This window comes from Numida meleagris, chromosome 12 (genome assembly GCF_002078875.1).
Source record: "Numida meleagris isolate 19003 breed g44 Domestic line chromosome 12, NumMel1.0, whole genome shotgun sequence".
Lineage (NCBI taxonomy): Eukaryota > Metazoa > Chordata > Aves > Galliformes > Numididae > Numida > Numida meleagris.
This window is the reverse complement of record NC_034420.1, coordinates 4,626,619-4,647,585: the sequence shown is the minus strand read 5'-3', so window position 1 is coordinate 4,647,585 and position 20,967 is coordinate 4,626,619. Positions and strand designations below refer to the sequence as shown.

Genomic DNA, 20,967 nt, shown 5'->3' with positions numbered 1-20,967 from the left:
TTTATTCTAATTCTAAAAAAAAAAAAGAGAGGAAAGGTTTATGCGGTGTTTTGTAACTTTCCTCCCCAGCTTCAGAGTATTGCAGGTACATGGGAAGAGAGCCAGCTGCCAGCTTCATGTGCTTGAAAATTCTGCTGAACTGTTTACTGTCAGTATCTCTTAGCATAGCAGATACTGCCATACATAAATGGGATTCGGATCAAATAGAAATGACTTTGGATATTTTTGTATGAGTGTAATTCACAAGGTTGAGTCCCCATAAACTCTGATTAAATTTTTGAAGTCTTTCATATATCCTAATGCATAGAGCATTGCTAGCCTTCTGTTTTTATAATGGGAAAACGCTTGGGCAGATAAAAATAGCAGTCACTGATCAAGCAGTCGCAGAGAAGAGGGATTTGTCTGATTTATTCACTTTCCTTTCCCTTTTCCTGGCTGAGAAATCAGTTAGAGGTGGCTTGAGAGCAGAATATGGCTCATTGGTAAAGGACGGTTTTGTGGAATTTATGAAGGGAGACGGAAAATGTGCTTCAGTGAGTGAGGAAAGAGAAGGGGAGTAAGGAAAATAGACGGAGATGTAGGAGGGGACGTGTTTTGACTTGGGTCTGTCCAGCCATTAACTAGCGCGGACTTTAGCCCTGCTGCTGGACCTCCATTAATAGCTCTTTGCTGTGGAAGGTGCACTCATATAGCAAGTGACCAGCAACTACAAAGGAATAAAATCTAATCTGACAAATCTCTCACTGTAGGAATGAGGAAAGTAAGTATTTTCTTGTAAGAAATATTCCATTATGAAATTATCTTCGTTGATAAAACAGCAGTCCAAGGAGTCATTTTTTGACTCTAAAAATGAGTGCTGTACTGTCATAGAATCATAAAATGGCCTGGGTTGAAAAGGACCTCGAAGATCATCAAGTGACAACCCCCCTGCTCAGTGCGGGGTCGCCAGCCACTAGACCAGGCTGCCCAGAGCCACATCCAGCCTGGCCTTGAATGCCTCCAGGGATGGGGCATCCACAACCTCCCTGGGCAACCTGTGCCAGTGCGTCACCACCCTCTGTGTGAAAAACTTCCTCCTGACATCTAACCTACATCTCCCCTGTCTCAGTTTAAAACCATTCCCCCTTGTCCTATCGCTGTCCACCCTTGTGAACAATCGTTCCCCCTCCTGTTTATACGCTCCCTTCAAGTACTGGAAGGCCACAATGAGGTCTCCCCAGAGCCTTCTCTTCTCCAAGCTAAACAAGCCTGGTTCTCTCAACCTTTCTTCACGGGAGAGGTGCTCCAGCCCTCTGATCACCTTGGTGCCCTCCTCTGAACTCATTCCAAGAGCTCTGCGTCTTTCTTGTGCTGGGGGCCCCAGGCCTGGACACGGTACTCCAGATGGGGCCTCACAAGAGCCGAGTAGAAGGGGACAATCCCCTCCCTCTCCCTGCTGACCACTCCTCTTTTAATGCAGCCCAGAACAAAGTTGGCCTTCTGGGCTGCCAGCGGACACTGCTGGCTCATGTCCAGCTTCTTGTCCACCAGGACCCCCAAGTCCCTCTCTGCAGGGCTGCTCTCAAGGACTTCTTCCCCCAGTCTGTCTAAATATCTGGGAGTGCCCCAGCCTAGGTGCAGCACCTTGCATTTGGCCTGGTTGAACCTCATTAGGTTCACATGGGCCCGCTTCTCTAGCCTGTCCAGGTCCCTCTGGATGGCTTCCCTTCCCTCCAATGTTTTGGCTGCACCGCTCAGCTTGGTGTCATGTCATTGTACTGCTTATTGTAGGCCTGTTTCCTAATATAATTTTATTTATAAAAGAATTTGTTGGCTTTTCTAAAGTTAGCTTAATGGAGTAAAACATATGTTCCTGAGTTTCACAGCATTGCTGGAATATCCCCTTTAGCCGTATTAGAAAAAACAATTAAAATCCTTAATAATTTCATCTTGTCAAAATCTCCAGCAGTGAAGCCTGACTAGTAAACACTTAACACCTCATGTTTTGTAACTGAAGATGCTGTTCTGGTTGCCTGGCCTTATAGCTAAAAGTAAGACAATAATACTGCAGGTAAGCTGTATGGACTATAACTGTATCATGCAAATGAGATGAGGGAAATTTACCTCTATATGCTTGTTCTTTTACAATCCCTTTAAAATTATTTTAGCAGGAGTAAAGATTGAGCTTATTCTACTAAGAAATGACGAGGTGTATATTTGCTTTCTCCTTTCTTTTTGCAGAATATTTTCCCTGCGCTTTTCCATATTTAGAACATTTGAGTTTGAAATGAAAGCCTAAAGGTTTTTCTAATGAATTGCTGGGGTCTGTTAATTTGTATGGTTCATTTGTGGTCTCCATAGGAAAACTGACATTGCGGGTGCATACTTTGGTTGTGTTGGAACTGCAGTTACATTTTAAAACGGTATCTGGTCCCTGTAATATTTTTTCTATCATTGTCATTGTATTGGAAGACTGAGTCTCTGTAAGGTTGAAAGGAGTCGCTTTAGGAAATAAAAATAAATTGTGTATAGGAAGTTTGCAAAGCAAAGCTTCAGTGGCTGGTGAGGGCTGTTACAGGAGTACTGAGGGGAGGAGAGGAGCTGTTTAATGCTGACTCTTCCTGTAGCCTGTCAATTTATTCATGCAGTGGACCTTGCAAGCCCAATCCACAGATGCTATTTTCTGCTCCTTACTGAATAAAACTCGGTGCTGGGTCCTGAGTGTAAAGATTAATTAGTCAGTGAGTGGTAAAGGTCTGTTAAAGCCATTATTGCGTATGTCCACAGAGACAAATAGGGACTATAAAACATTGTGTTCAAAACCTAATTTTACATGTGTATTTTTCATTAATAATAATGATAATGGTAGTAACTATAGCCTTTTAATCCTGAATCCTCTCAGAGGGCATTGTGCAATGCATACTGTGTTGGAAGGATCATGTTTTCCATCACTGAAGCTCCTTTAAGCTATCTTGAGCTCTAGTTATTGTAGATCGTTGTGCAGACTTAACTGCGCAGAGCATGTCATACAGTTAAGTGTTTTTTATCCAGAAATAATTAGGAAAGTAATTAGTTAAAAATGGTAACCAGGGATGTGCTTACAGTTACGTACTTGATCTCTTTTAGTCTGACTTCAGGACTATATTCTACCAATTTAATGCTAGCTTTCAAATAAGCTCAGAGATGCATCATTGTTGATTGTTTGGCTGTTTGTTAGAAATTTTAAGCTAATTTTTAGCTAATTTAGGTAATGCAATAAATGAAAAGATTTCTTTATAAGCATATGCATTTTGAATTCCAGGCTTGGAACTATTCTTGCCCTTTTCTCTAAAATAAGCTGCAGCTGTTCTCCATACACTTGAGAACGACTCCCTCTGTTACCAGCAGCTTTAAAAGTGAAGGACTCCTCTTTGTACGTGTTGCAGGTTTGGTGCATTCTTCTTTGGTTGCTGTGGTGTTTGCTTGCTTTTCCTTGAGAACGGGTGAAGCTTAGGGCAATTCAAACGAATGAGTAGATTTGTTCTGTCTCTTATAGGCATAACTGCTCCAGTGTGCAAAATTAGAATTGACTATGTAATACATAAAAAACTATCCTTTCTTTTGTTTCCACTTTATGAGGTTTAAGCAGGGAGAAAAGTTCCTATAAGATGCCTGTAAAATATGTTGTGGGTTTGTTTTCCCCATTGTGTCCAGCTAAGATTCAACTTGTTTGATTAACATAAGCCTCATTTAAAAAACTTTGCAGGACGGAATCAAAATTGTCCATATATATTCTCTCTCTGCTTAGGAGTTAAATCAATGTTATTGGAATGGAATTTTCTCTTCTAGTCTGGACACTTGCATTGTTTAAAATTTTCATCCTAGTGCTGTACATGGCACATCCGTACATGCCTTATGTGGATCAGAAGATGCTAAGATATATCATAAATACTGAAGAAAGAAAGGTAAATTTCCATTTTTAAGCAGTGAGCTTAATCGTGGAGCTTCCAAGATTCTTAAGTCAGAATGCTTTCTGAGTTGTTGTTTTACATTGATTTCTTAGGTAATTTTAAATATTTGTTTGTTTCCTGCATTAGGGAAAGTCTTGCATACACTGATACGTTCATAAGGGTTCTGGGGTAATTCCCCTCTTTTAAATTGTCTAACTCCTGGTCTTCTGTGGAAGTTTTGTTCCATTAGGAACAACACTGAGCAATTGTTGAAGCTGTTGTGTGAATGTGAGGGTGATCTGGCTGCAATATCAGTCACCTCACTGATCACTAGGGTTGATTTGCCTGATCTGGCTTGCCGCTTCATGTGCATCCCTCTCAAAGCTGTGGGCTTAGTTGAGGAAGACAGCCTTCCCCATATAGGCATATACTGTTCATTGGTCAAGGGTATACAATGTCAAGTCTGGAAGGCAGAGACAAAAAATGGAAAGATAATGTTGAACAGGCTTCCAGCACAGAGGTACCAATAGATAAAGATGTGTGTTTTTTTCAGTGTCTTTCTTGGGTGAAGCTGCAATGCAATGAGGAAGTGTATACTTCGAGTGAAGATGAAAATTAAAAAATGAAAGCATTATTTTAGCATACTGTGTCCAGTTCTGGACTCCCCAGTTCAAAAAAGACAGGGAGTCCCAGCAGGGGACGAGAAACATGATAAAGGGACCAGGGCATCTCCTGTGTGAGAAAAGGCTAAGTAACCTGAGTCTGTCCAGCCTGGGGAAAAGAAGACTGAGGGGGGATCTGATTAATGTTAATAAATATCTAAAGGGAAGTGAGAGGCAAATGAATGAGGCCAGGCTCTTCTTGGTGGTGCTTAGCAATGGGACAAAGAGCAATGACCTAAAACTTGAACACAGGAAGTTCCATGCAGAAGAACTTATTTATGGTATGGGTGACGGAGCACTGGAACAGGTTGCCAAGAGAGGTGGTGGAGTCTCCTTCTATGGAGATATGCAAGACCTGCCTGGATGCCTACCTGTGCAACCTATTGTAGGGAACCTGCTTCAGCAGAGGGGTTGGACTCAATGATCTCTTGAGGTCCTTTCCATCCCCTGCAGTGCTGTGATTCTGTGATACTGTCTATTAACTACTTTTCTTCCTGCAATTCTAAAATTAATAACTAATTAAATGAATGTTTGGAACCTCCATGGATAGGCATACTAGAGGCTTCAGGAACTTAGCACTCTCTCTGAAGAAATGGAATTAATCACTCACTTCAGCATTGTATTTATATTGGCTAGTGAATGAATGAAGTCAAAGGGCTAATAGTTGTAGTGAGTGAAGCTTTTTGCTTTTGAGCTGTAGGTCAAGCAGCAACTGCAGATCTCTGAGGAGCACTTATCCTGGAGACAGTTTGGTTTCTGCATGCTGAAGTGACTGACAGAGCCAAGGGTATGACTGACAGCTGTGCTTTCTGGACCTAGTTGGAATACCTAATGCTGCTTGAAGCTCTATCAAAATATTTCACACCTTGTAATTAATGGAAGCTCCGTAATAGAGTAATAATCTCCTAACGTAACATCAGTTTACAGGAAAAACAGCTGTATTTCTAACGTAGTTTTCATTGAAAAGGATGGTTTATTTTAGTGTCTAGTTTTCCTTGAATTATTAATTTTACTCACACATCTAATATTAGTTATGTTGCACATGAATTGTCAGTGCTGCAGAAGAACTTGCGAGGACTTTAAGTAATTCAGAATATTTCACATGCCTCATTTGCCTTTCAGTGTGGTGATCTATCAACAGTACACTGGAATAATACATGTGTTAGAATTAATACATGTACACTACAGCTTTTTCTGATATGTGCCAAGAAGCTTTCCCATAATTCCATAGTTGCATGCATACTAATGATTTCTCACAAATATTCAAAATAGTTACCAGCAGATGCGATTTAGGCCAAAGATTTTTAATTTACATAGCAATTTAGTACTTTCTCATTTTGCTCGGTATTTGGTGCAATTCGTGTATTTGTGTTTTGATGTATGCATATATTGCATGCTAGTTGTTAGAAAAGACTGCGCAGGCTACTGACTTCTGAGATGTGAATGCTGACACAGTTGAGAAAGAAGAGCACTCACAATATGTACTTCTTAATTCATTCAGTTAGTTCGTGATTTACAGTAGAGAAATGTCTGTCAGTATGGTTAACAGGATCAAAACGTGTTTGAAATTTGCAAACAATAAACAATTTTAAAAGGTTTATAACAATAAATGTTTCAGAGGGAAAAGAAAATGTCTTGACAATCTCTGTCATTGATTTTGTATGGGAATGAAGAGACAGCAGTGTTCTGCGTGGGTATGCAGTGATACAGTTCTGTTGCTTTTTCATCATCTTAAACATGCAGGTCTCCTTATTAACGTTCTAGAATGAAACTAGGCTTGAATTTTTGATTGTTTACCTGTATGAGGTCATTTCTTTTAATATTCAATTTTGTTGTTTCACCATATTCTAGCCTTTTATTCTTATTGGCAGAATAAAAACAAATTCAGAGTACATTTTGAACACTACAGATTAAGCACATTTTTATGGTTAATTTTTATGGTTACTTTTTAAAGTCTTAATGATGTCTGTATAATGTTATTAATTTTATGACATGTCTAACATTAAATGGCACAGAGCTGTGTCAGGGGCGGGTCGGGCTGGGTGTTAGGAACAAGTACTTCACCAGAGGGCGGTGGGCATGGAACAGGCTCCCCAGGGCATTGAACATGGCCTCAGACTGATGGAGTGCAAAGAGCGTTGAACTCAGAAATAGCTTGGATGCATGGATTCAGTTGGACTCAGTGATCCTTGTGGGTCCCTTCAAAACGGGCGTGCTCTCTGATTCTATGGTTAGTAATAGCACTACCGTCAAGAAATGGAAGTGAAGTTGCGAGTGGTGGAATTTGTGCGCTTTATGTATGGTTATTGCATACAGCAGCAACTGACAAAAAACAGTAAAAACGTGTAATTTAATGCATACAGTTTGGCTAGCAAATAAAGCGCCAGCAGTTGCATCTCTATTTAGACCGAAATTTATTGGATTCCTTTGAAAAACCTCCACAAATACTACAAACGGGGGTTGTGAATGTAACATTGTAGCATAGCAATTTATTACACTGTAATTTTGTTTATAGCACTACTGATGAGCAGTTTCACTGGGTAGCTCAATGTGAGGCTTTTTGGGGAATAGTAGTGGCTGACAATTACACGTGCTGCATTTTTTCTCATTTTCAAATGGGTATCATTTATTAACAGCAGTGCCTAAATGAGCGTTCTGTAGGTTTTTCAAGCTAGACGGTACGAACTGTTCCTTCCCACCTGAAAGTCTTACCTTCACAGCACAGCAGGGGAAGTGCGGGAGATGGCTGTGTGTGGTCTGTACCTGGTAAATGCTCTTTCTAAGGAGGCTCTTTGCCTTGCTGGCCTCTCAGGGTGGCAGCATCCCTGTACTCCTCCTGCCCTGCCCTAAGACGAGGTGCCCAGTGGTGTGGCCGAGCTGTGCAGGGCTGCGTTGCAGGTCACTCCCTTCTTCACGAGCTGCTCCGCAATGGCTGCTGTGGGATGGATGGGAATGCGGGAATGGTGCACCGGTACGTCTCGGCCTTGGCCTCCTTGGAAAGTTTCAGATGTTAGGGCTCGCTGGTGGATTTGGAATCAATCTTTGACATATGTCATAGCTGTTAAAGTAGGTATTAATACAAAACAGTAAATTTGTGTGGTATTCAACTTTTTTTGTAGCTGTCAATCAGAAAGTTCTGAAGTGGATTTCTTTAAAGACTCCCATCTCCCGAGGAAAAGGGGATAAGGCAGTGTGTCCCTGGACAGGATCTATGACTCATTATGTCAATCAAACTCCACTTCAGAGGGGAATAAAGAGATTTGTATCTCAAAGCTGTGCATAACGACTTCTCGGCTTTTCATTTCATATTTATGAGCGGTTTACTTTGAAGTGTTTATCAGGCAATACGCAGAAACATGAGAGAGCATTGCCTGAAACCATGTTCAAGTGTCTAATCTGTTAAATGCTTGCTGAGGCTGGTTCATCAGTGCAGTGCATGCAATGCAAAAAAAAGAGAGGAAAAAAAATAAACTTTCTCGGGTTTTGAGGTTTTGAAGCAGAATCTTTATATTAACAATATAAAAAGGATTAATAATGCCAAGCATTTTGAAATAAATGTAATATATGAAACTTACAAAAGTTGGCTGTGTTCTGTGTTAGGTAGATAAATAGTTCTTTGCCCAAAAAGAAGCTAGACGATATCTAATACCAAAACCCAACAGTGCCACATCTGTTCTTATGGCTGCAGTACACAGTGACCAGTAGAATCTCACTGTTCATTTTGAAGGTTTTGGATGTTTGTAAAAGCAGACTTCCATAGTGTTCTTTCCCCACTCCAAAAAAAAAAAAAAAAGGAGAATTTGCTGAAAAAAGAAGTGGTAAAAGAATAGTGGTGACATTAGCCTGCAATGGAAATACATTTTCAGCATTATGACCTATTTGCTGTGTGCTGTGCCTGCAGAGGAACTCTGAAGAGGGAAATAATTTTTAAATAGGTCAAAGATAAAAAAAAAGACAATGTTCAGTAGAATAAAAACAAAACATTTTTTTTCCCTCATTTTGATATAAGCTACAGAAGGGCATATGCCTGACGATCACTGTGTCAGCTCCATGGTCACAAGTTTCTTACTACCTTCCTCCTGTAGTCAGGTTTTCCTAATTGCGTTTAGATGTGATGGTAGTCAAGGCAGTCCTGCAAGGTGGAGAGCATGTAGACTGCAGTGCTCACAGAGGAGTTCCAGCCTGCAAAACCACACTGGAAAATTCTGATTTACATGTTCAATGCACAGTATGTGTACCTAAGATTGTCTTGGGTGAGTAGTTACTGAGGATGTACATAATGTCAATGCATGTTACCCCATATTTTATTTTAAAAATAGCTTCACTTAAAAACTTTTTCAAAATACATTTTTCCAACATAATCTTCAAATTAAAATCATTGATTTTTAGGTCCTCCATTGTTTTTTTTTTTTAATGTTATCCCTAAAATGAATTACAGGAACACAGCTGTTTGGTACTGTACGCTTATTATTTAGCTGTAGACTTCTCTTTTGACTTTCCAGATGAGAAATCTCCTGTAAACTTTTGGGTTATTCATTGACTTGGGTTGAGGATTCTTTCTTTTAGCTTTCACACTATAAGGTAGAATGCTCCTTGATTACAAATCCACGTGCTTTGGTTGTCCAATTTCCAATGGGAAAAAAAAAAAAAAAAAAAGGTCAACCAAAGAAAAAAAACCTTTGCTGTGTTTAATTTCTACGGCAAAGGAAAGTTGTAGAATTTAAATCAAGGATAGTTTTCCAATTACAGAGATGACAAAGAGGGAAACAGAGCAACAAGATGCCTTTGAGAACCACGAATCTGAAATTTAAATAGATGTACTGGCAAGTTTTGATATGCTTAGCTGAATCAGAGGTTCATCATTCTGAGAGTGATGGATAAATTGGTGATGTATCCAGGGCCTGTCACGGTAGCTTAAGCCATCTGAACAACTGGCCAGCTAAGCTGATTCCCTCTATCACACCAGCAATTAAGAAAACTATTTATTTCAGATAAGTCAGTGACTGAAAGGCCACAGGCAGGAGATGTGCAACAGTTTTTTTGCAACCATGATATTTTTGTCACTATTCACATAACAGAAAAATAAATGGGGAGCAGAATGAGTAAGCGCTCTCTCTTGAAAGTATCCTGTCGGCAGGATAGAAGCGATACATCCGTCGCTAGCCTTCAGCACTGCCTGTGCCTATTCTGTACTTCTTTGCACAAGGAGGATTAAAAACTGCCTGTAACACCTGTGGAGTTAAAAAGGAAATGCGATCTAGCCCCAAATCCTTCTTTGCAAATGGCTGGTAGGTTTAAAATGGTCCTAATTATTCCTAATGTAGGATTAATGTACAAACCAATCTAATCTCCACTAAACTCAAAGAATTCCATAATTTGAGACTGCAAAGTAAGAAATCAAAATAAATAAGTAAATAAAAGGCATCAGATGATACCTGGGTATACTTGACCTTTATCAGTGAGATGTGAATTTATCATTTCACCTGATCTGCAAGGCACTTATGAAGCAAGGAAAGGCACTTACGAAGTAAGATGACGCGTGTGTTAAAAATAGTCAGATAACACAACCTGCACAGTAACTCTCTTTTTGGTCTGGCTCTTGGTAAATACTTAGCGTGTTCTCTGCTGACGTTAAGGCCTCGCTAAGGTTTTGGTTTTAGGCTCAGGGAATTTAATATGGAAGCAATGCAGAAGGGTTCGGCAGTAAAATGGCTTTCATTAAAACTAGTTCTTGGGTAAAGTAGCTGAGTATTGATAGACCTGGTTATGTAGCTTCTGGAATAAGCAACAGGGTAAGAATGGCAGCCAGAAAACCAGCGCAGTAACAGTGTCTTTTGTGTACAGTTAAAATAACAGTGATTTTATGTGTTTGTCAAACACGTATCGATCCCAGTGCTTTGGAAGAATAAATAAAAAAAATAGAGAAGGAACACAAATGCAGCATCTTGTTTTATCTACCTCAGATGCAATTACTGTTGTTTGATGTGTGCTGTATCAGGACATTTGGGCTCTTGTGCTAATTAGGCAACAGCCTGTGACAAATGCCTCCCCTCTGGTGACCTTTCAGTTCCAAATAGGAAACTGTTGTTCCAGTGTAAGAGAGGAAGCAAGGTTGGTATCTGTTTGTTAACTCTGCCAAAAGCAGAGAGAGATCAGCATAAGTTGTTATTAAAAGGGAATTTATCAGAAACTTAATAATGTGAAATGATAAAGGTGATTACTGGCATGCGCTGCTGTGAGCGAGGTAACGGGGAGATAATGCCTACAGGACTGCTGGCCAAACTGGTGAGGAAGGGCACAGTCCTTCGTGTGATGTCGTGATGCTCCTGTGCATCCTGAAACCCATCAAGGAGGGTTCTGCTGAGCTGCTTTGGCCTTTGCTTTGCTGTCACTTACATGTTGTTGCCATGTGACAGATGGCAGCAGAAGGGCAGTCTGATGCAAAGGCGTCTGACATGGAAGTGCGTATGGAGCAAAGGTGTGGGATTGAATTCCTCCATGCAGTAAAAATGGCACCCACTGACATTCATCAACTCTTGTTGAACACTGATGTAGACCCAGCAGTGGATATGAGCGCAGTGAAGTGGTGGGTGCTGCGTATCAGCAGTATTGACAGTGGGTCACCTGTGCTGCTGCAGATTTTTACAAGCATGGCATGCAGGTTCTTGTTCATTGCTGGTGAAAATACATAGCTAATGGTGGTCACTCTGGTGAAGTATAGTCTTTTGTAGCTGAGAATTTGCTCTATCAAACTGTGTTACTGTGTTCTCCATACCTGTTGTAGTTTCCAAGGAAATAAATAGGAGGCATTACTTTCAGGGTGAGCTGGACTTATGGTATAAAAATGTGCATGCATTCTTTCAGCTTTTTTCTGTAATATCTTCTTTCAGTAAAGCAGACCATGGAGTAAAGATGTGTCACGTAGGGAACATGCTATTCAAGATGCCGTGATTGAAAGACTGTTAAATAGATCGTTTCCCTCATTGGCTTTACTATTAGCTTTGGTAAGTGGTGTGGTGGTGAAGTATAGGTGATTCTAAAGCTATCATCGTGAGGAGTCAGTATTTCAGTGAGACAGAGTCCTCTGCTGAGACTTGCTTTTTGTTTCCCAGATGTAAGAGATTCGACCAAGTTATACTTGTAGTTGGGTTATGTTGACATTGCCTCTTCAGAAGGTGACACAGCGTATCAGCTGAACTCAGTGCTCAAGTGATAACTGGAGCTCAACTTTTACTGTTTTTCATTTTTCAGTCTGTGTTCTGTCATTAACCAAGGTAAAGTCCAAGCCAGCAGGCCTTCAAATCTGAGACTGAGATGGAGGGGATAGGACAGCAGAAGAGCAGGGAGTAGCCCTGTTAAAATGGAGTTGAGTGAAGACAGAAACATTGTTTCAAACAGAAGTTAGGAAAAAACATGAGCTGTAAGCTGTTTATTGGCACATAACATAAATCCTCTATTTTCTTTAGCGGAGAAGGGAAAAGGTGATCTAAATAAAAATTAAAAAAAAACACAAAAAACAAACAAACAAAAAAACCACCAGGAACTAAAATTCAAAAACACTAGGACAGGTGGAAATTGAGATGAAAAAAATAGAGAAACAAGTTGCAGTAACCAAGTAGAGCTGTGTTTCCCAGGTAAAAGGAGACTTCTGGGCGCAGCATGCGACTGCCAGCACAGCCACCCGAGTACAGCAAGCCCCAGTGGTGAAACTGCACTTTGATCACAGCGAATAGTGCAAAGAGAATGAGAAGCACGGTTTGTGCGTGTGGAAAACACCACTGTAGGAAAGGAAAAGAGGTGCATGGAAGGCGGTCGTATTTCTTCCTTGCATAGTTCTGCAGAAAGCCTGGTGAGACCAATAAATTCCAGCAGTGGAACTGGTGGATCTGCTGTGTTGTCACCTCCAGCACTGTGGCAGACTATTGACTGTTGCCAGTGAAACTCCTGTACGTGCCAGAAAGGCCAGGATGCGCTCAGCTTCTGCATTCACAACTGTACATTCTGTCTATAAATTATAGTCATTGGTAGATGGAAGAAATGCTATATTAAGGGTGTGTATTTCATCTGTAGCAAAGTTCAGGACCAGTAATAATCGGAATTGGTGCCAACTGTTCCATTTATAATACCACAACTGACTGGGTGTGAAAATAACTAATTATTTTGCAAGGATTAAAAATGAAAAGCTGAAAGCTATTTATAATTCAGTCAAATAAATAAAGACGTTTCCAGATCTCTTCATAAAATGAATGCAAGTGGTGAATAAAAGAAAACACAGTTACGTTTGTTTCACAGTAGGTATGCTGTCTCAAAGCACGTAATCTGTTTTCCTTCATATCTCTTTATAATACATGGTTTTTTTTGTCAATAGTATAGTGTTCAAATTTTAATTTTGTTGCATTTATAAGGGTTTGAGATTTCTAATAAGCTCTTCTTTCCATTGTAGATGAATTTCTTTTTCAGTGCTCAAATTCATTTGTGGTGATGTTTCCTTCTAGTAAGACGAGAAATGCAGAGTTAAAGGCTGGTGTCTCTGCCATTTCTGAAACCTGTTAGAAGCAACTTGATTCAGAATGTAAACCCCAAAGTTCTGAGTCAAATAATAGTTTAAGCTTCTTTTATTCTACTGTACAGGATACAATTTATTTAGCCATTATTTCTGGGTGACAAGATGTTTACAGTGAAGAAGCTCCTTATGACTAAACAGCTGACAGCTGCTAGCACTAAGAAATCTTTATGTGTGCCTGGGGACCTTCATAGAATGTAGAGTATCTGTATTTCTAACCTGTGAAGCAAGGTATAAAAGAAAACAATTAAGGTCTTGTCTGTGATAACGGCTGATTCAGGTTTTTCCAGAGCTCCCAATTAAACAGTTATGAAGGCATGAAAGCTTATTACCTGTGACTTCTACCGTTTCTTGAGAGCACAGTTTATTTATCTAGCCAGGAAGAGTGGTTTATTTTTTGCTGCTTTTTAAATCTTGAATTAACAGTATAAAAATAAGGTACGGCTTAGCACGAATTTAGCAAATTATCACCCGCTAATTTATCCACTGGTAGTTTCCCGCAGAGTTTCTTAGAGGTCTTCTTAATAATTAAACTCACATTCATGTATCGATGAACATTTCAAGCCAGAAGCACAGTGATTTTATCCAAAAGTACTCATATCTGCGTAGTTATATAACGTATAACATAAATAGTATTTATATAAAAATAGGGTTTTTTTCAGAATACCAAGGAGAACTCACTGTCAATTTCTGACATAACGCCAATTGCTTTTACTACAGAAGACTTTTACAGAAGTCTTTGTGAGCTACGCTGGAATGCAAATGCCTGATGCCATCTTTAGAGGTGGAAACTGAGATTTTGGGTTCTGTGGGTACCATGGTTTAATCTCTGTACGTCTTTGTGCCGTATGAGCCTAACTGCATCACAAGTATGGATAACCAACACAGATACTGAATGCTAGCTGCTCTCCATTGGGATTACACTTCATTCTCTGTACATTGTTTTCAAAAAAGTCCTCTTTGAAGTTGGCATTTTCCATAGAGTCATAGTTCATATCCCTTAATCAGAAGATGCTATGCCTGTGTAACAGGTAGCAGATGCTGATGGACTTGTTGTTTAATTTGAAAGCAGCATTTGAAAATAATTATTTCTGTCTTCTCATGCAGTGCCTATGACTTTATATGAACACAAATGCACAATATTCTTTGCGATTTTTATGCTTCTGTTTTGAATTTTATTTAGAAATTTGCAATCTCCAAAAAGAAGGAAATGTAACAAAACTATTCCATAGACTGAGTAATTTTGACTTGGAACAGAAAGCACACTCTCTGACTTCTGTTCATTAAATTCCATCAAAAGAAATCCCAACACATGCCCTCTCCAAAACCAGTGTTATTTTGATGGTGTTTGGACTAGAGCTGCTGAGATTAGAGATTTTTATTGGAAGCTTTGAGAATGTCATTACTTGCCATGAAGCTTCATGTTCTGTTCTTCCTCTGCTACGTGTTCAGGACAAAATAGCAGAACCTGACTTTTAGTAGCTTACAGCTATGTTCTTGTTGAGGTGTGTCATGGTATGCAGCTCTGAATGGGTGCAGGTTTTGGTTTTTTTTGTTTGTTTATTTTTTATTTTTTTTTTTTTAACAAAAGCACTATTTATTATTCCAGAGACAAGTTGAATCATTTTTACGGTTGTTAATAATAGTTCGATAGTGCATTTTTGTTGTCTTCATTTCACAGATGAAAAGAACAAAGTTGGTGCGAGTTGTCCTCCAATCATAGTTCTTGTGTGTTGTTTTCAGTCTTTTTTAAGATGTGGAAGTTAGTTTCTGTAGTACAACAGCCCAATCGTTAACTTCATGCTTTTGTGGATGTATTTTGACATGAGTAATGTGGCACAACTAATTTCAGAATGTTCAAGTGTCTATTATCAGATCTGAGAAGCATTTCAAGTCTTGTTCACAAAGTAAGAAGGCATATTGTTGTGGTGTTAAATATTGAACATTTCTCATGTTTTCTTGTCACTTTTACAAAAAATGCAGAAAATCGGATTAGAGTGGGTCAGATTTCTGGTCATACTTGTGGTCTCTCTAGACACTAAATAGCCCTAAAAAGAGCAGATTTTCTCCCCTTCTGCTGGAGGTTGCCTGGGAAGCAATCACTGCAGTGGGAGATACTTATGCAAATACAGGTATTGTGTGTGTTTAGCACACGAAGCCCTGTGGGTTTTAATTTGATTTTGATCACAGAACAGTCGTTGCCTACTAAATGATAGATGATACATTTCATTAGAGATAAGCAGATTAATGGAGGAGACTGATGTTGCTTTGAGAAAGGGGGAACTTACATGCATGTTAATTTGTTGTGTATAGCTGAGTTTATGTACCATTTCTCGTAATAAGATCTCATAACTTGAATAGATTGAACTACTTAGGCTGAAGTTTTTCATGAGCTCTATCTACTTGGAGTTGATTTTCTTGGAGAGCAGCTGAGGAATATCTGAACAGTTCTGAGAAGGATATTAGAGAAAATCCATTGCTTAATCTGCAGTCCAAACTCCACATGACCATTTTGTTGGTGAAATGAAAGCATCTCCAGCCTTTGGATCAGATGTTCTCAGGTTGGAAAAGCTGTTGCTGTTATCTGTCTGCACATCTTCGCTGTAGCTGCTGGATTCAAGAAGTGTTATGGAGTTTGACTGTGAAGCTGATGCTCGGTGCCAAAGAGCTTCTGCTCTCTGTGCTCCGCTCTGCACAGTGCTGTCCCCGTGGCTGCCCTCCATGCCTCTGAGACCTAAAGCACGGATCCTTGTGCAATTGCCAGCGTTTGTCCTGTCTCCTTCAGAACGGGAGATCTGTAGGAGCAACCCATGTCTTTGTGGTAAATGAAGCTCTTCTTTACTGTTCCTCAGAGCTTAGAAAAGTTGGAAAGTTTACTGTGAGTGAAAGCCTGGGAATGTCAGATATTAACCCGAAGAATTGCATTTTAACCTGGGCTGCGTTGTAGACAATTTCTATATGGTGTGTTCTGCCAAAATTTGTGTGTGCTCTGGGAAGAGGTTGCTCTGAGTCTTCCTTTCTGTCGTTTAAAAGCTATTAGAGGGCAATGAGAAAAGCTCACCTCACAAGGAGGTGATGATAAATTATGCAGCGTTTAAGATGTTCTCAGAGGCTACACTCAGCACACCTGCAGAAAATGTGTATGAAGTAATTAATAATATTGTATTCCCTATGTGGTGCATAAAGAATGAATGAGGAAGGATAAAAGACAGGAGAGTAACTCCATCGTCACCAAAGGAAGAGTAAATTTTACTGAAAATGTAGTGGAGATTATATAATATTGTGATTCAGAGCAAAATTTCATTAGATGCCTGGTTTTATAAACCTGAACATTTGTTTTAACTGTAGATGTAGCTACAGTATTAGTAACTGTCAACGGAGTTATCGTTGAAAAGAGAACTGTCTGTATCCTGCTATTAGGCCTGGGGATCTCCGAGCCAGAAAGAAGCAAGGCAGAAAGAGGATTATAAAAAAGACAATTAAAGGATTTTGCTGCCATTGAGGAGAGAAGCTAGAAAATGTATTTCAAATAGAAACTATATTTGTAATGTCTGTGCAAATTTCTGTTTGCTGTGGAGGGGACTAAGGCCACCAGAAATGGTTTCACTTTTAAGAAAATCATGCTGTTTCTGTTGAATTTTAAAAGTTGTTAAAAAATGTTAACAGGGAGAATTTTTCAGGCACGGTTCATGCAAATATGACATTTACCACAGGGGCCATTAGTTGTGGTTCTGTGGTTAAAATTCCTGCATGTTGCACAGAAAAAGTGCTTCTGATTTAAGGATATTTTAACCCCCAAAAAGTTGAAGAACAAAGAAGGATTAAAAAGACAGCGGTTGTGTATCCGATAAGGAAGAACAGTAAAAGGGTTAATGTTAAAAATATATAGAATAAGCAAATTAAAAAATGAGTGTAATCATCTGTCCTCTCTGTCATTATAACGAATGAATGAATGTGTGTAGAACTGAGAAAGATTAAGAAGTGTACAGCACAGTTTCTTAAAAAGAATGACCTCTTTGTATGCCACAGATTGGATTTAAACTGTGGTAGTCATGCCAGCAAAAATCATTATAGCTATTAGCATAGCAGAAAAATTGACAGAAGATGGAATGTCTTAAATGAATATAAAAGAAAAAAAAATCCCAGCTTCTTGTAAATTGATTATAGTCGCAAAGAATGTCATGTCAGTAATATTTATTCTTTTGATTTTAGACTTAGCAAAGTTTTGAACCACTGATCTAGTGGTGAAGGCGAATTTGCCATATCTCTGCATTACTGGTTTTGGGTATCTTCCCCGGAGGCATTGTATAGTGATCACAGCTGGATTAGATTAATCTTCAGAAGGGCAATTCCTATAATTTGTAATTAACCAAGTGAGACCTCTGCCTAGAGGTTAGGTGAGAATAACCTTTACTTCTATGGTAATGCTTTCTAGTCTTAGCAGGGATAAGTAGAATTGCACATCATTGAATTAATCACACTTTTAGTGAATATTTGTACACTAATTAACTTATGTAGTAACTTGCTGTAAAAGGAGAAGAGATTGAAAGATACACTAGGCATATGCAAATGAGAAGAAAAACAAAGCTTTTCTGCTCTACTGAGAGACGACTCACAGCATGCAGATTATAGGCACGATGATCGAGTATATAACATTATATTACATTTCTAAACCAGTCTGCTCCTGATCTATTTTTGCATGAGAAGTTACATACACCTTAAGGGAGCAGATGGTGTTAACTGCCTTTCTTTAACCAAAGTGGTCTGGTGATTTCTGCAGGTGGGGATGAGGGGACTAATGATGGAGACTAATAAGCTCCATTACATATGAAAAAGCAAAAAACATTGAGGCTTTTTTTTGTGTGGTGTTTCCTTCAAGGGAAAGATTCCTTTCATTTCCCCTGATAAGGATCGGATGCTATTTATCTCTTTTCACTTAGTGCCACCAGCAATGTAGTAGATGCTACAAAAATCTGAAAGAAAACAGCCATATGTTTTGGATGTGCAAGAATGTATCCTGACTCTCCATTTCAGTCCTACTTTGCTGTCATGGTTTTGTGATTTTCGGTTATTGGTATTCCACATCATAACATCATGTAGTGGACATACCTAGTTCTCAGAAGAGAAGGACTACTACAGTCCCCACGGTACTTTGCTCCTCTGTTACCATTTCCAGCCGGAGGGAAAAGATAAAAGCTCGCAGTATAAAAACTTGCAGATCACGAGACCTCGTCCCTTTTTCCGCCGTCTCTCATCTTGGCAGCACCTCGCTCTCCAGCCGTCTTATTGTCGGTAGTAGAGTAAGGCCTACCTTGATTTTGGGACATTCTCTCTCTCTGTATTGAATTTATCAGCTTAAATTGTAATTATATTGTATTATAGTGTGTTGTTTTGCATTCCGATATTTTATTTAGTAAATTAGTTTGTTTCTCCTCAGATTGTTGCCGCTGTTCTTTGCTCTCAGGGCCATCTCCCTACCCTTTTCCCCTTTCCCCTTTTCCCGGGACGTGGGCCCTTGGGTCCCCCGTCCCCTTTGTCACGGAATCGGGCCTAACGCCCGTAAACCGTCGACATTTGCAAGTGAAGTTCCAGTGAAATGCTGTAATTCTCAACCCATGAGTGTTTCTGGCAAGCCCCAAAGGCAAAGCATATAACACTAAGAAACCACCCATCTTCCTTGGCTGCTAGCAGTATGTGTTACACCCCAGGCCGGGCTGGGTCTGAGCACGCACCAGCACACAGGGGCTGTAGGGATGGGGAAGGCAGCCACTTTTCCTGGTGATCTTTCTGTCATCAGGATCCCATACAGAGTGTTCTGCCAGCGCCACTGGGCGTGTATTGAGTTAGATCTTTTCTTCTTGTGTGAGAGGAGGTACTTTATTTCCAAGTAAGAGTAGGATTCTTTGCTTTGAAATTCTGAATAAATGATATTGGTGCATCTAGAGCCGTATTTATCCTCTGAGTTTACAGTAGTGGTCTACTAATGCCGTGAGTCCCTTAATGTGCCATTGTGGCTGAGCAGGTAGGAGAATATTATCTAAGTGAAAGTGGATCATGTGTTATTAGAGACAGTTTCCCATTAGAGAAATGAGAGATGTAGGAGGACAGAATCCAGGTGAAGCTAAGGGCTAGACAACATAACCGTTTCTGCAGCTTTTTCCTCTGATTTTCAGGTAAAATGAAGAGCAATGAGCTATCAGGAAGTATATATTACAGATGCATTTATATATATGTTTAGATACAAAATATATATATCTGAAAATGCCTTAATATGTGTATATATGTAAGATCTATACGTATTTGTATATGTGAAAAATATCTGGAAGATCCTCTATTCCAGAGGCTTAGTGATCGTTTCCATTCATGTTCCTGAGTTGATCTGCTCCAGTTCTCCAATTTTTAAAAGCTGGTCAGTTTCAAGGCTTTTTCTCCATGCTTCTTGAAGCTGCCAGATTCCCAGATGACACAACTCAAATGGATGAATGGGCTCTGTGACTACTGTGTTTGCTTTCCACTTTCAGTACCTTTACCGTTTTCCTCAGACAAATGAAGTAAGAATTCCTCTGAAAATTACTTACTGCATCGAATGGTGTAATTAGACTTCTCGTGTTGATAAAGCGTGCTAATCAGAGTGAAACAATCTGGGCTTGTAATGACTGTTAAATTCTACAGAATATCATTGGAATTGTTTTAGCATGTATGTAAAATAGCTTAATTAAACTAATATATTCATAACTGGTGTGTATTTGTGGACATTTATGCCATGTGGAGACAAGAAATCTTCAAAAGCTTCAGTTTCATGATACGTGTCTAATGTTCACATGGACTTTACATGTGCAGCCTTTTTCTGGATGTTTTGTATTTGGGGTCATTTTCTTTTTATTTAGTGCATGAATTTCCAATATAAAGCATCATTCTGGTAAACATGTAGGGGAAGAGGAGAAGATATAAACTGCTTTTGGACAAAATACAGCTACCATTATAGAAACACAGACAAGAGATTTAGTTTCACCGTGAATTACGCTGTTGGCAGCTATGCTGCCAGTGAGCCCAGTCTGCCTTAATTCTTCATTTTTAGCCCATTGTAATGAAGCCGAAATCGCTTTGCTTTTCAAAAGCCTAGAAAGCCTTAGAGACCGTGAATAATTCCACATTCAGTTCGTAACAGTTCTGTTCATTCCTGTAGGAGACAAATACATAAGCAGAAATCAACTAGCAAGCCTATACTTTCTGAGAACCCCGGGGACTCTATGTGCCTTAAAAATGTGTATGGCTTTGTCCACTGCATCGTTACCAACTGCAAAATGTCACGTTTTGATACTGATCTTGAAAGTTTTGCCTTTAAGCCTAGTGACCTCTTGATTTTAGTGTCCTTGCTTGCTGTCTTATTGAATATGGTGAATAAAGATAGAAAACAATTACAATGATTTTGAGATCTATGTATTTTGATTTCTGCAGCGGATTTTAACCTACCAGTATCTCCAGATATGAAAGTGCAAAACTGGTCACGGGGTTTCCTATTTGATCACTGATGGGTTTGCATTTTTTCAAGTGATTCTCTGCTCTGTAAACTGTTTTCCCAAATGAGTGTTTATTTTCTATGAAACTTAAAGCAATACTAAAATTGGAATAAAAGGAGTCCTGTCTTTATGAATGTTCATGCGTATGAGAAACAGCTTCTTTCCAAGTGATCGGATGTTCAGCTTCAAAGCTAAGGCTCTGATTCTACAAATGCAAAAGTTAGATATGTAACCTAGAGCAAGTCTCGTTGTTATCACTTGTCAGTAGTTTTACATCAATCACATATGTCAGTCATAAATTATTTGGAGCCAAA

The 20,967-nt window shown here is 39.4% G+C and overlaps 1 protein-coding gene across 11 annotated transcripts in view; it reads left to right on the top strand.

Annotated features, from left to right (window-relative positions):
* Positions 1-20,967, top strand: part of TENM2 (teneurin transmembrane protein 2) — a 616,658-nt gene that overhangs the window by 159,968 nt on the left and 435,723 nt on the right. The window lies entirely within an intron of this gene.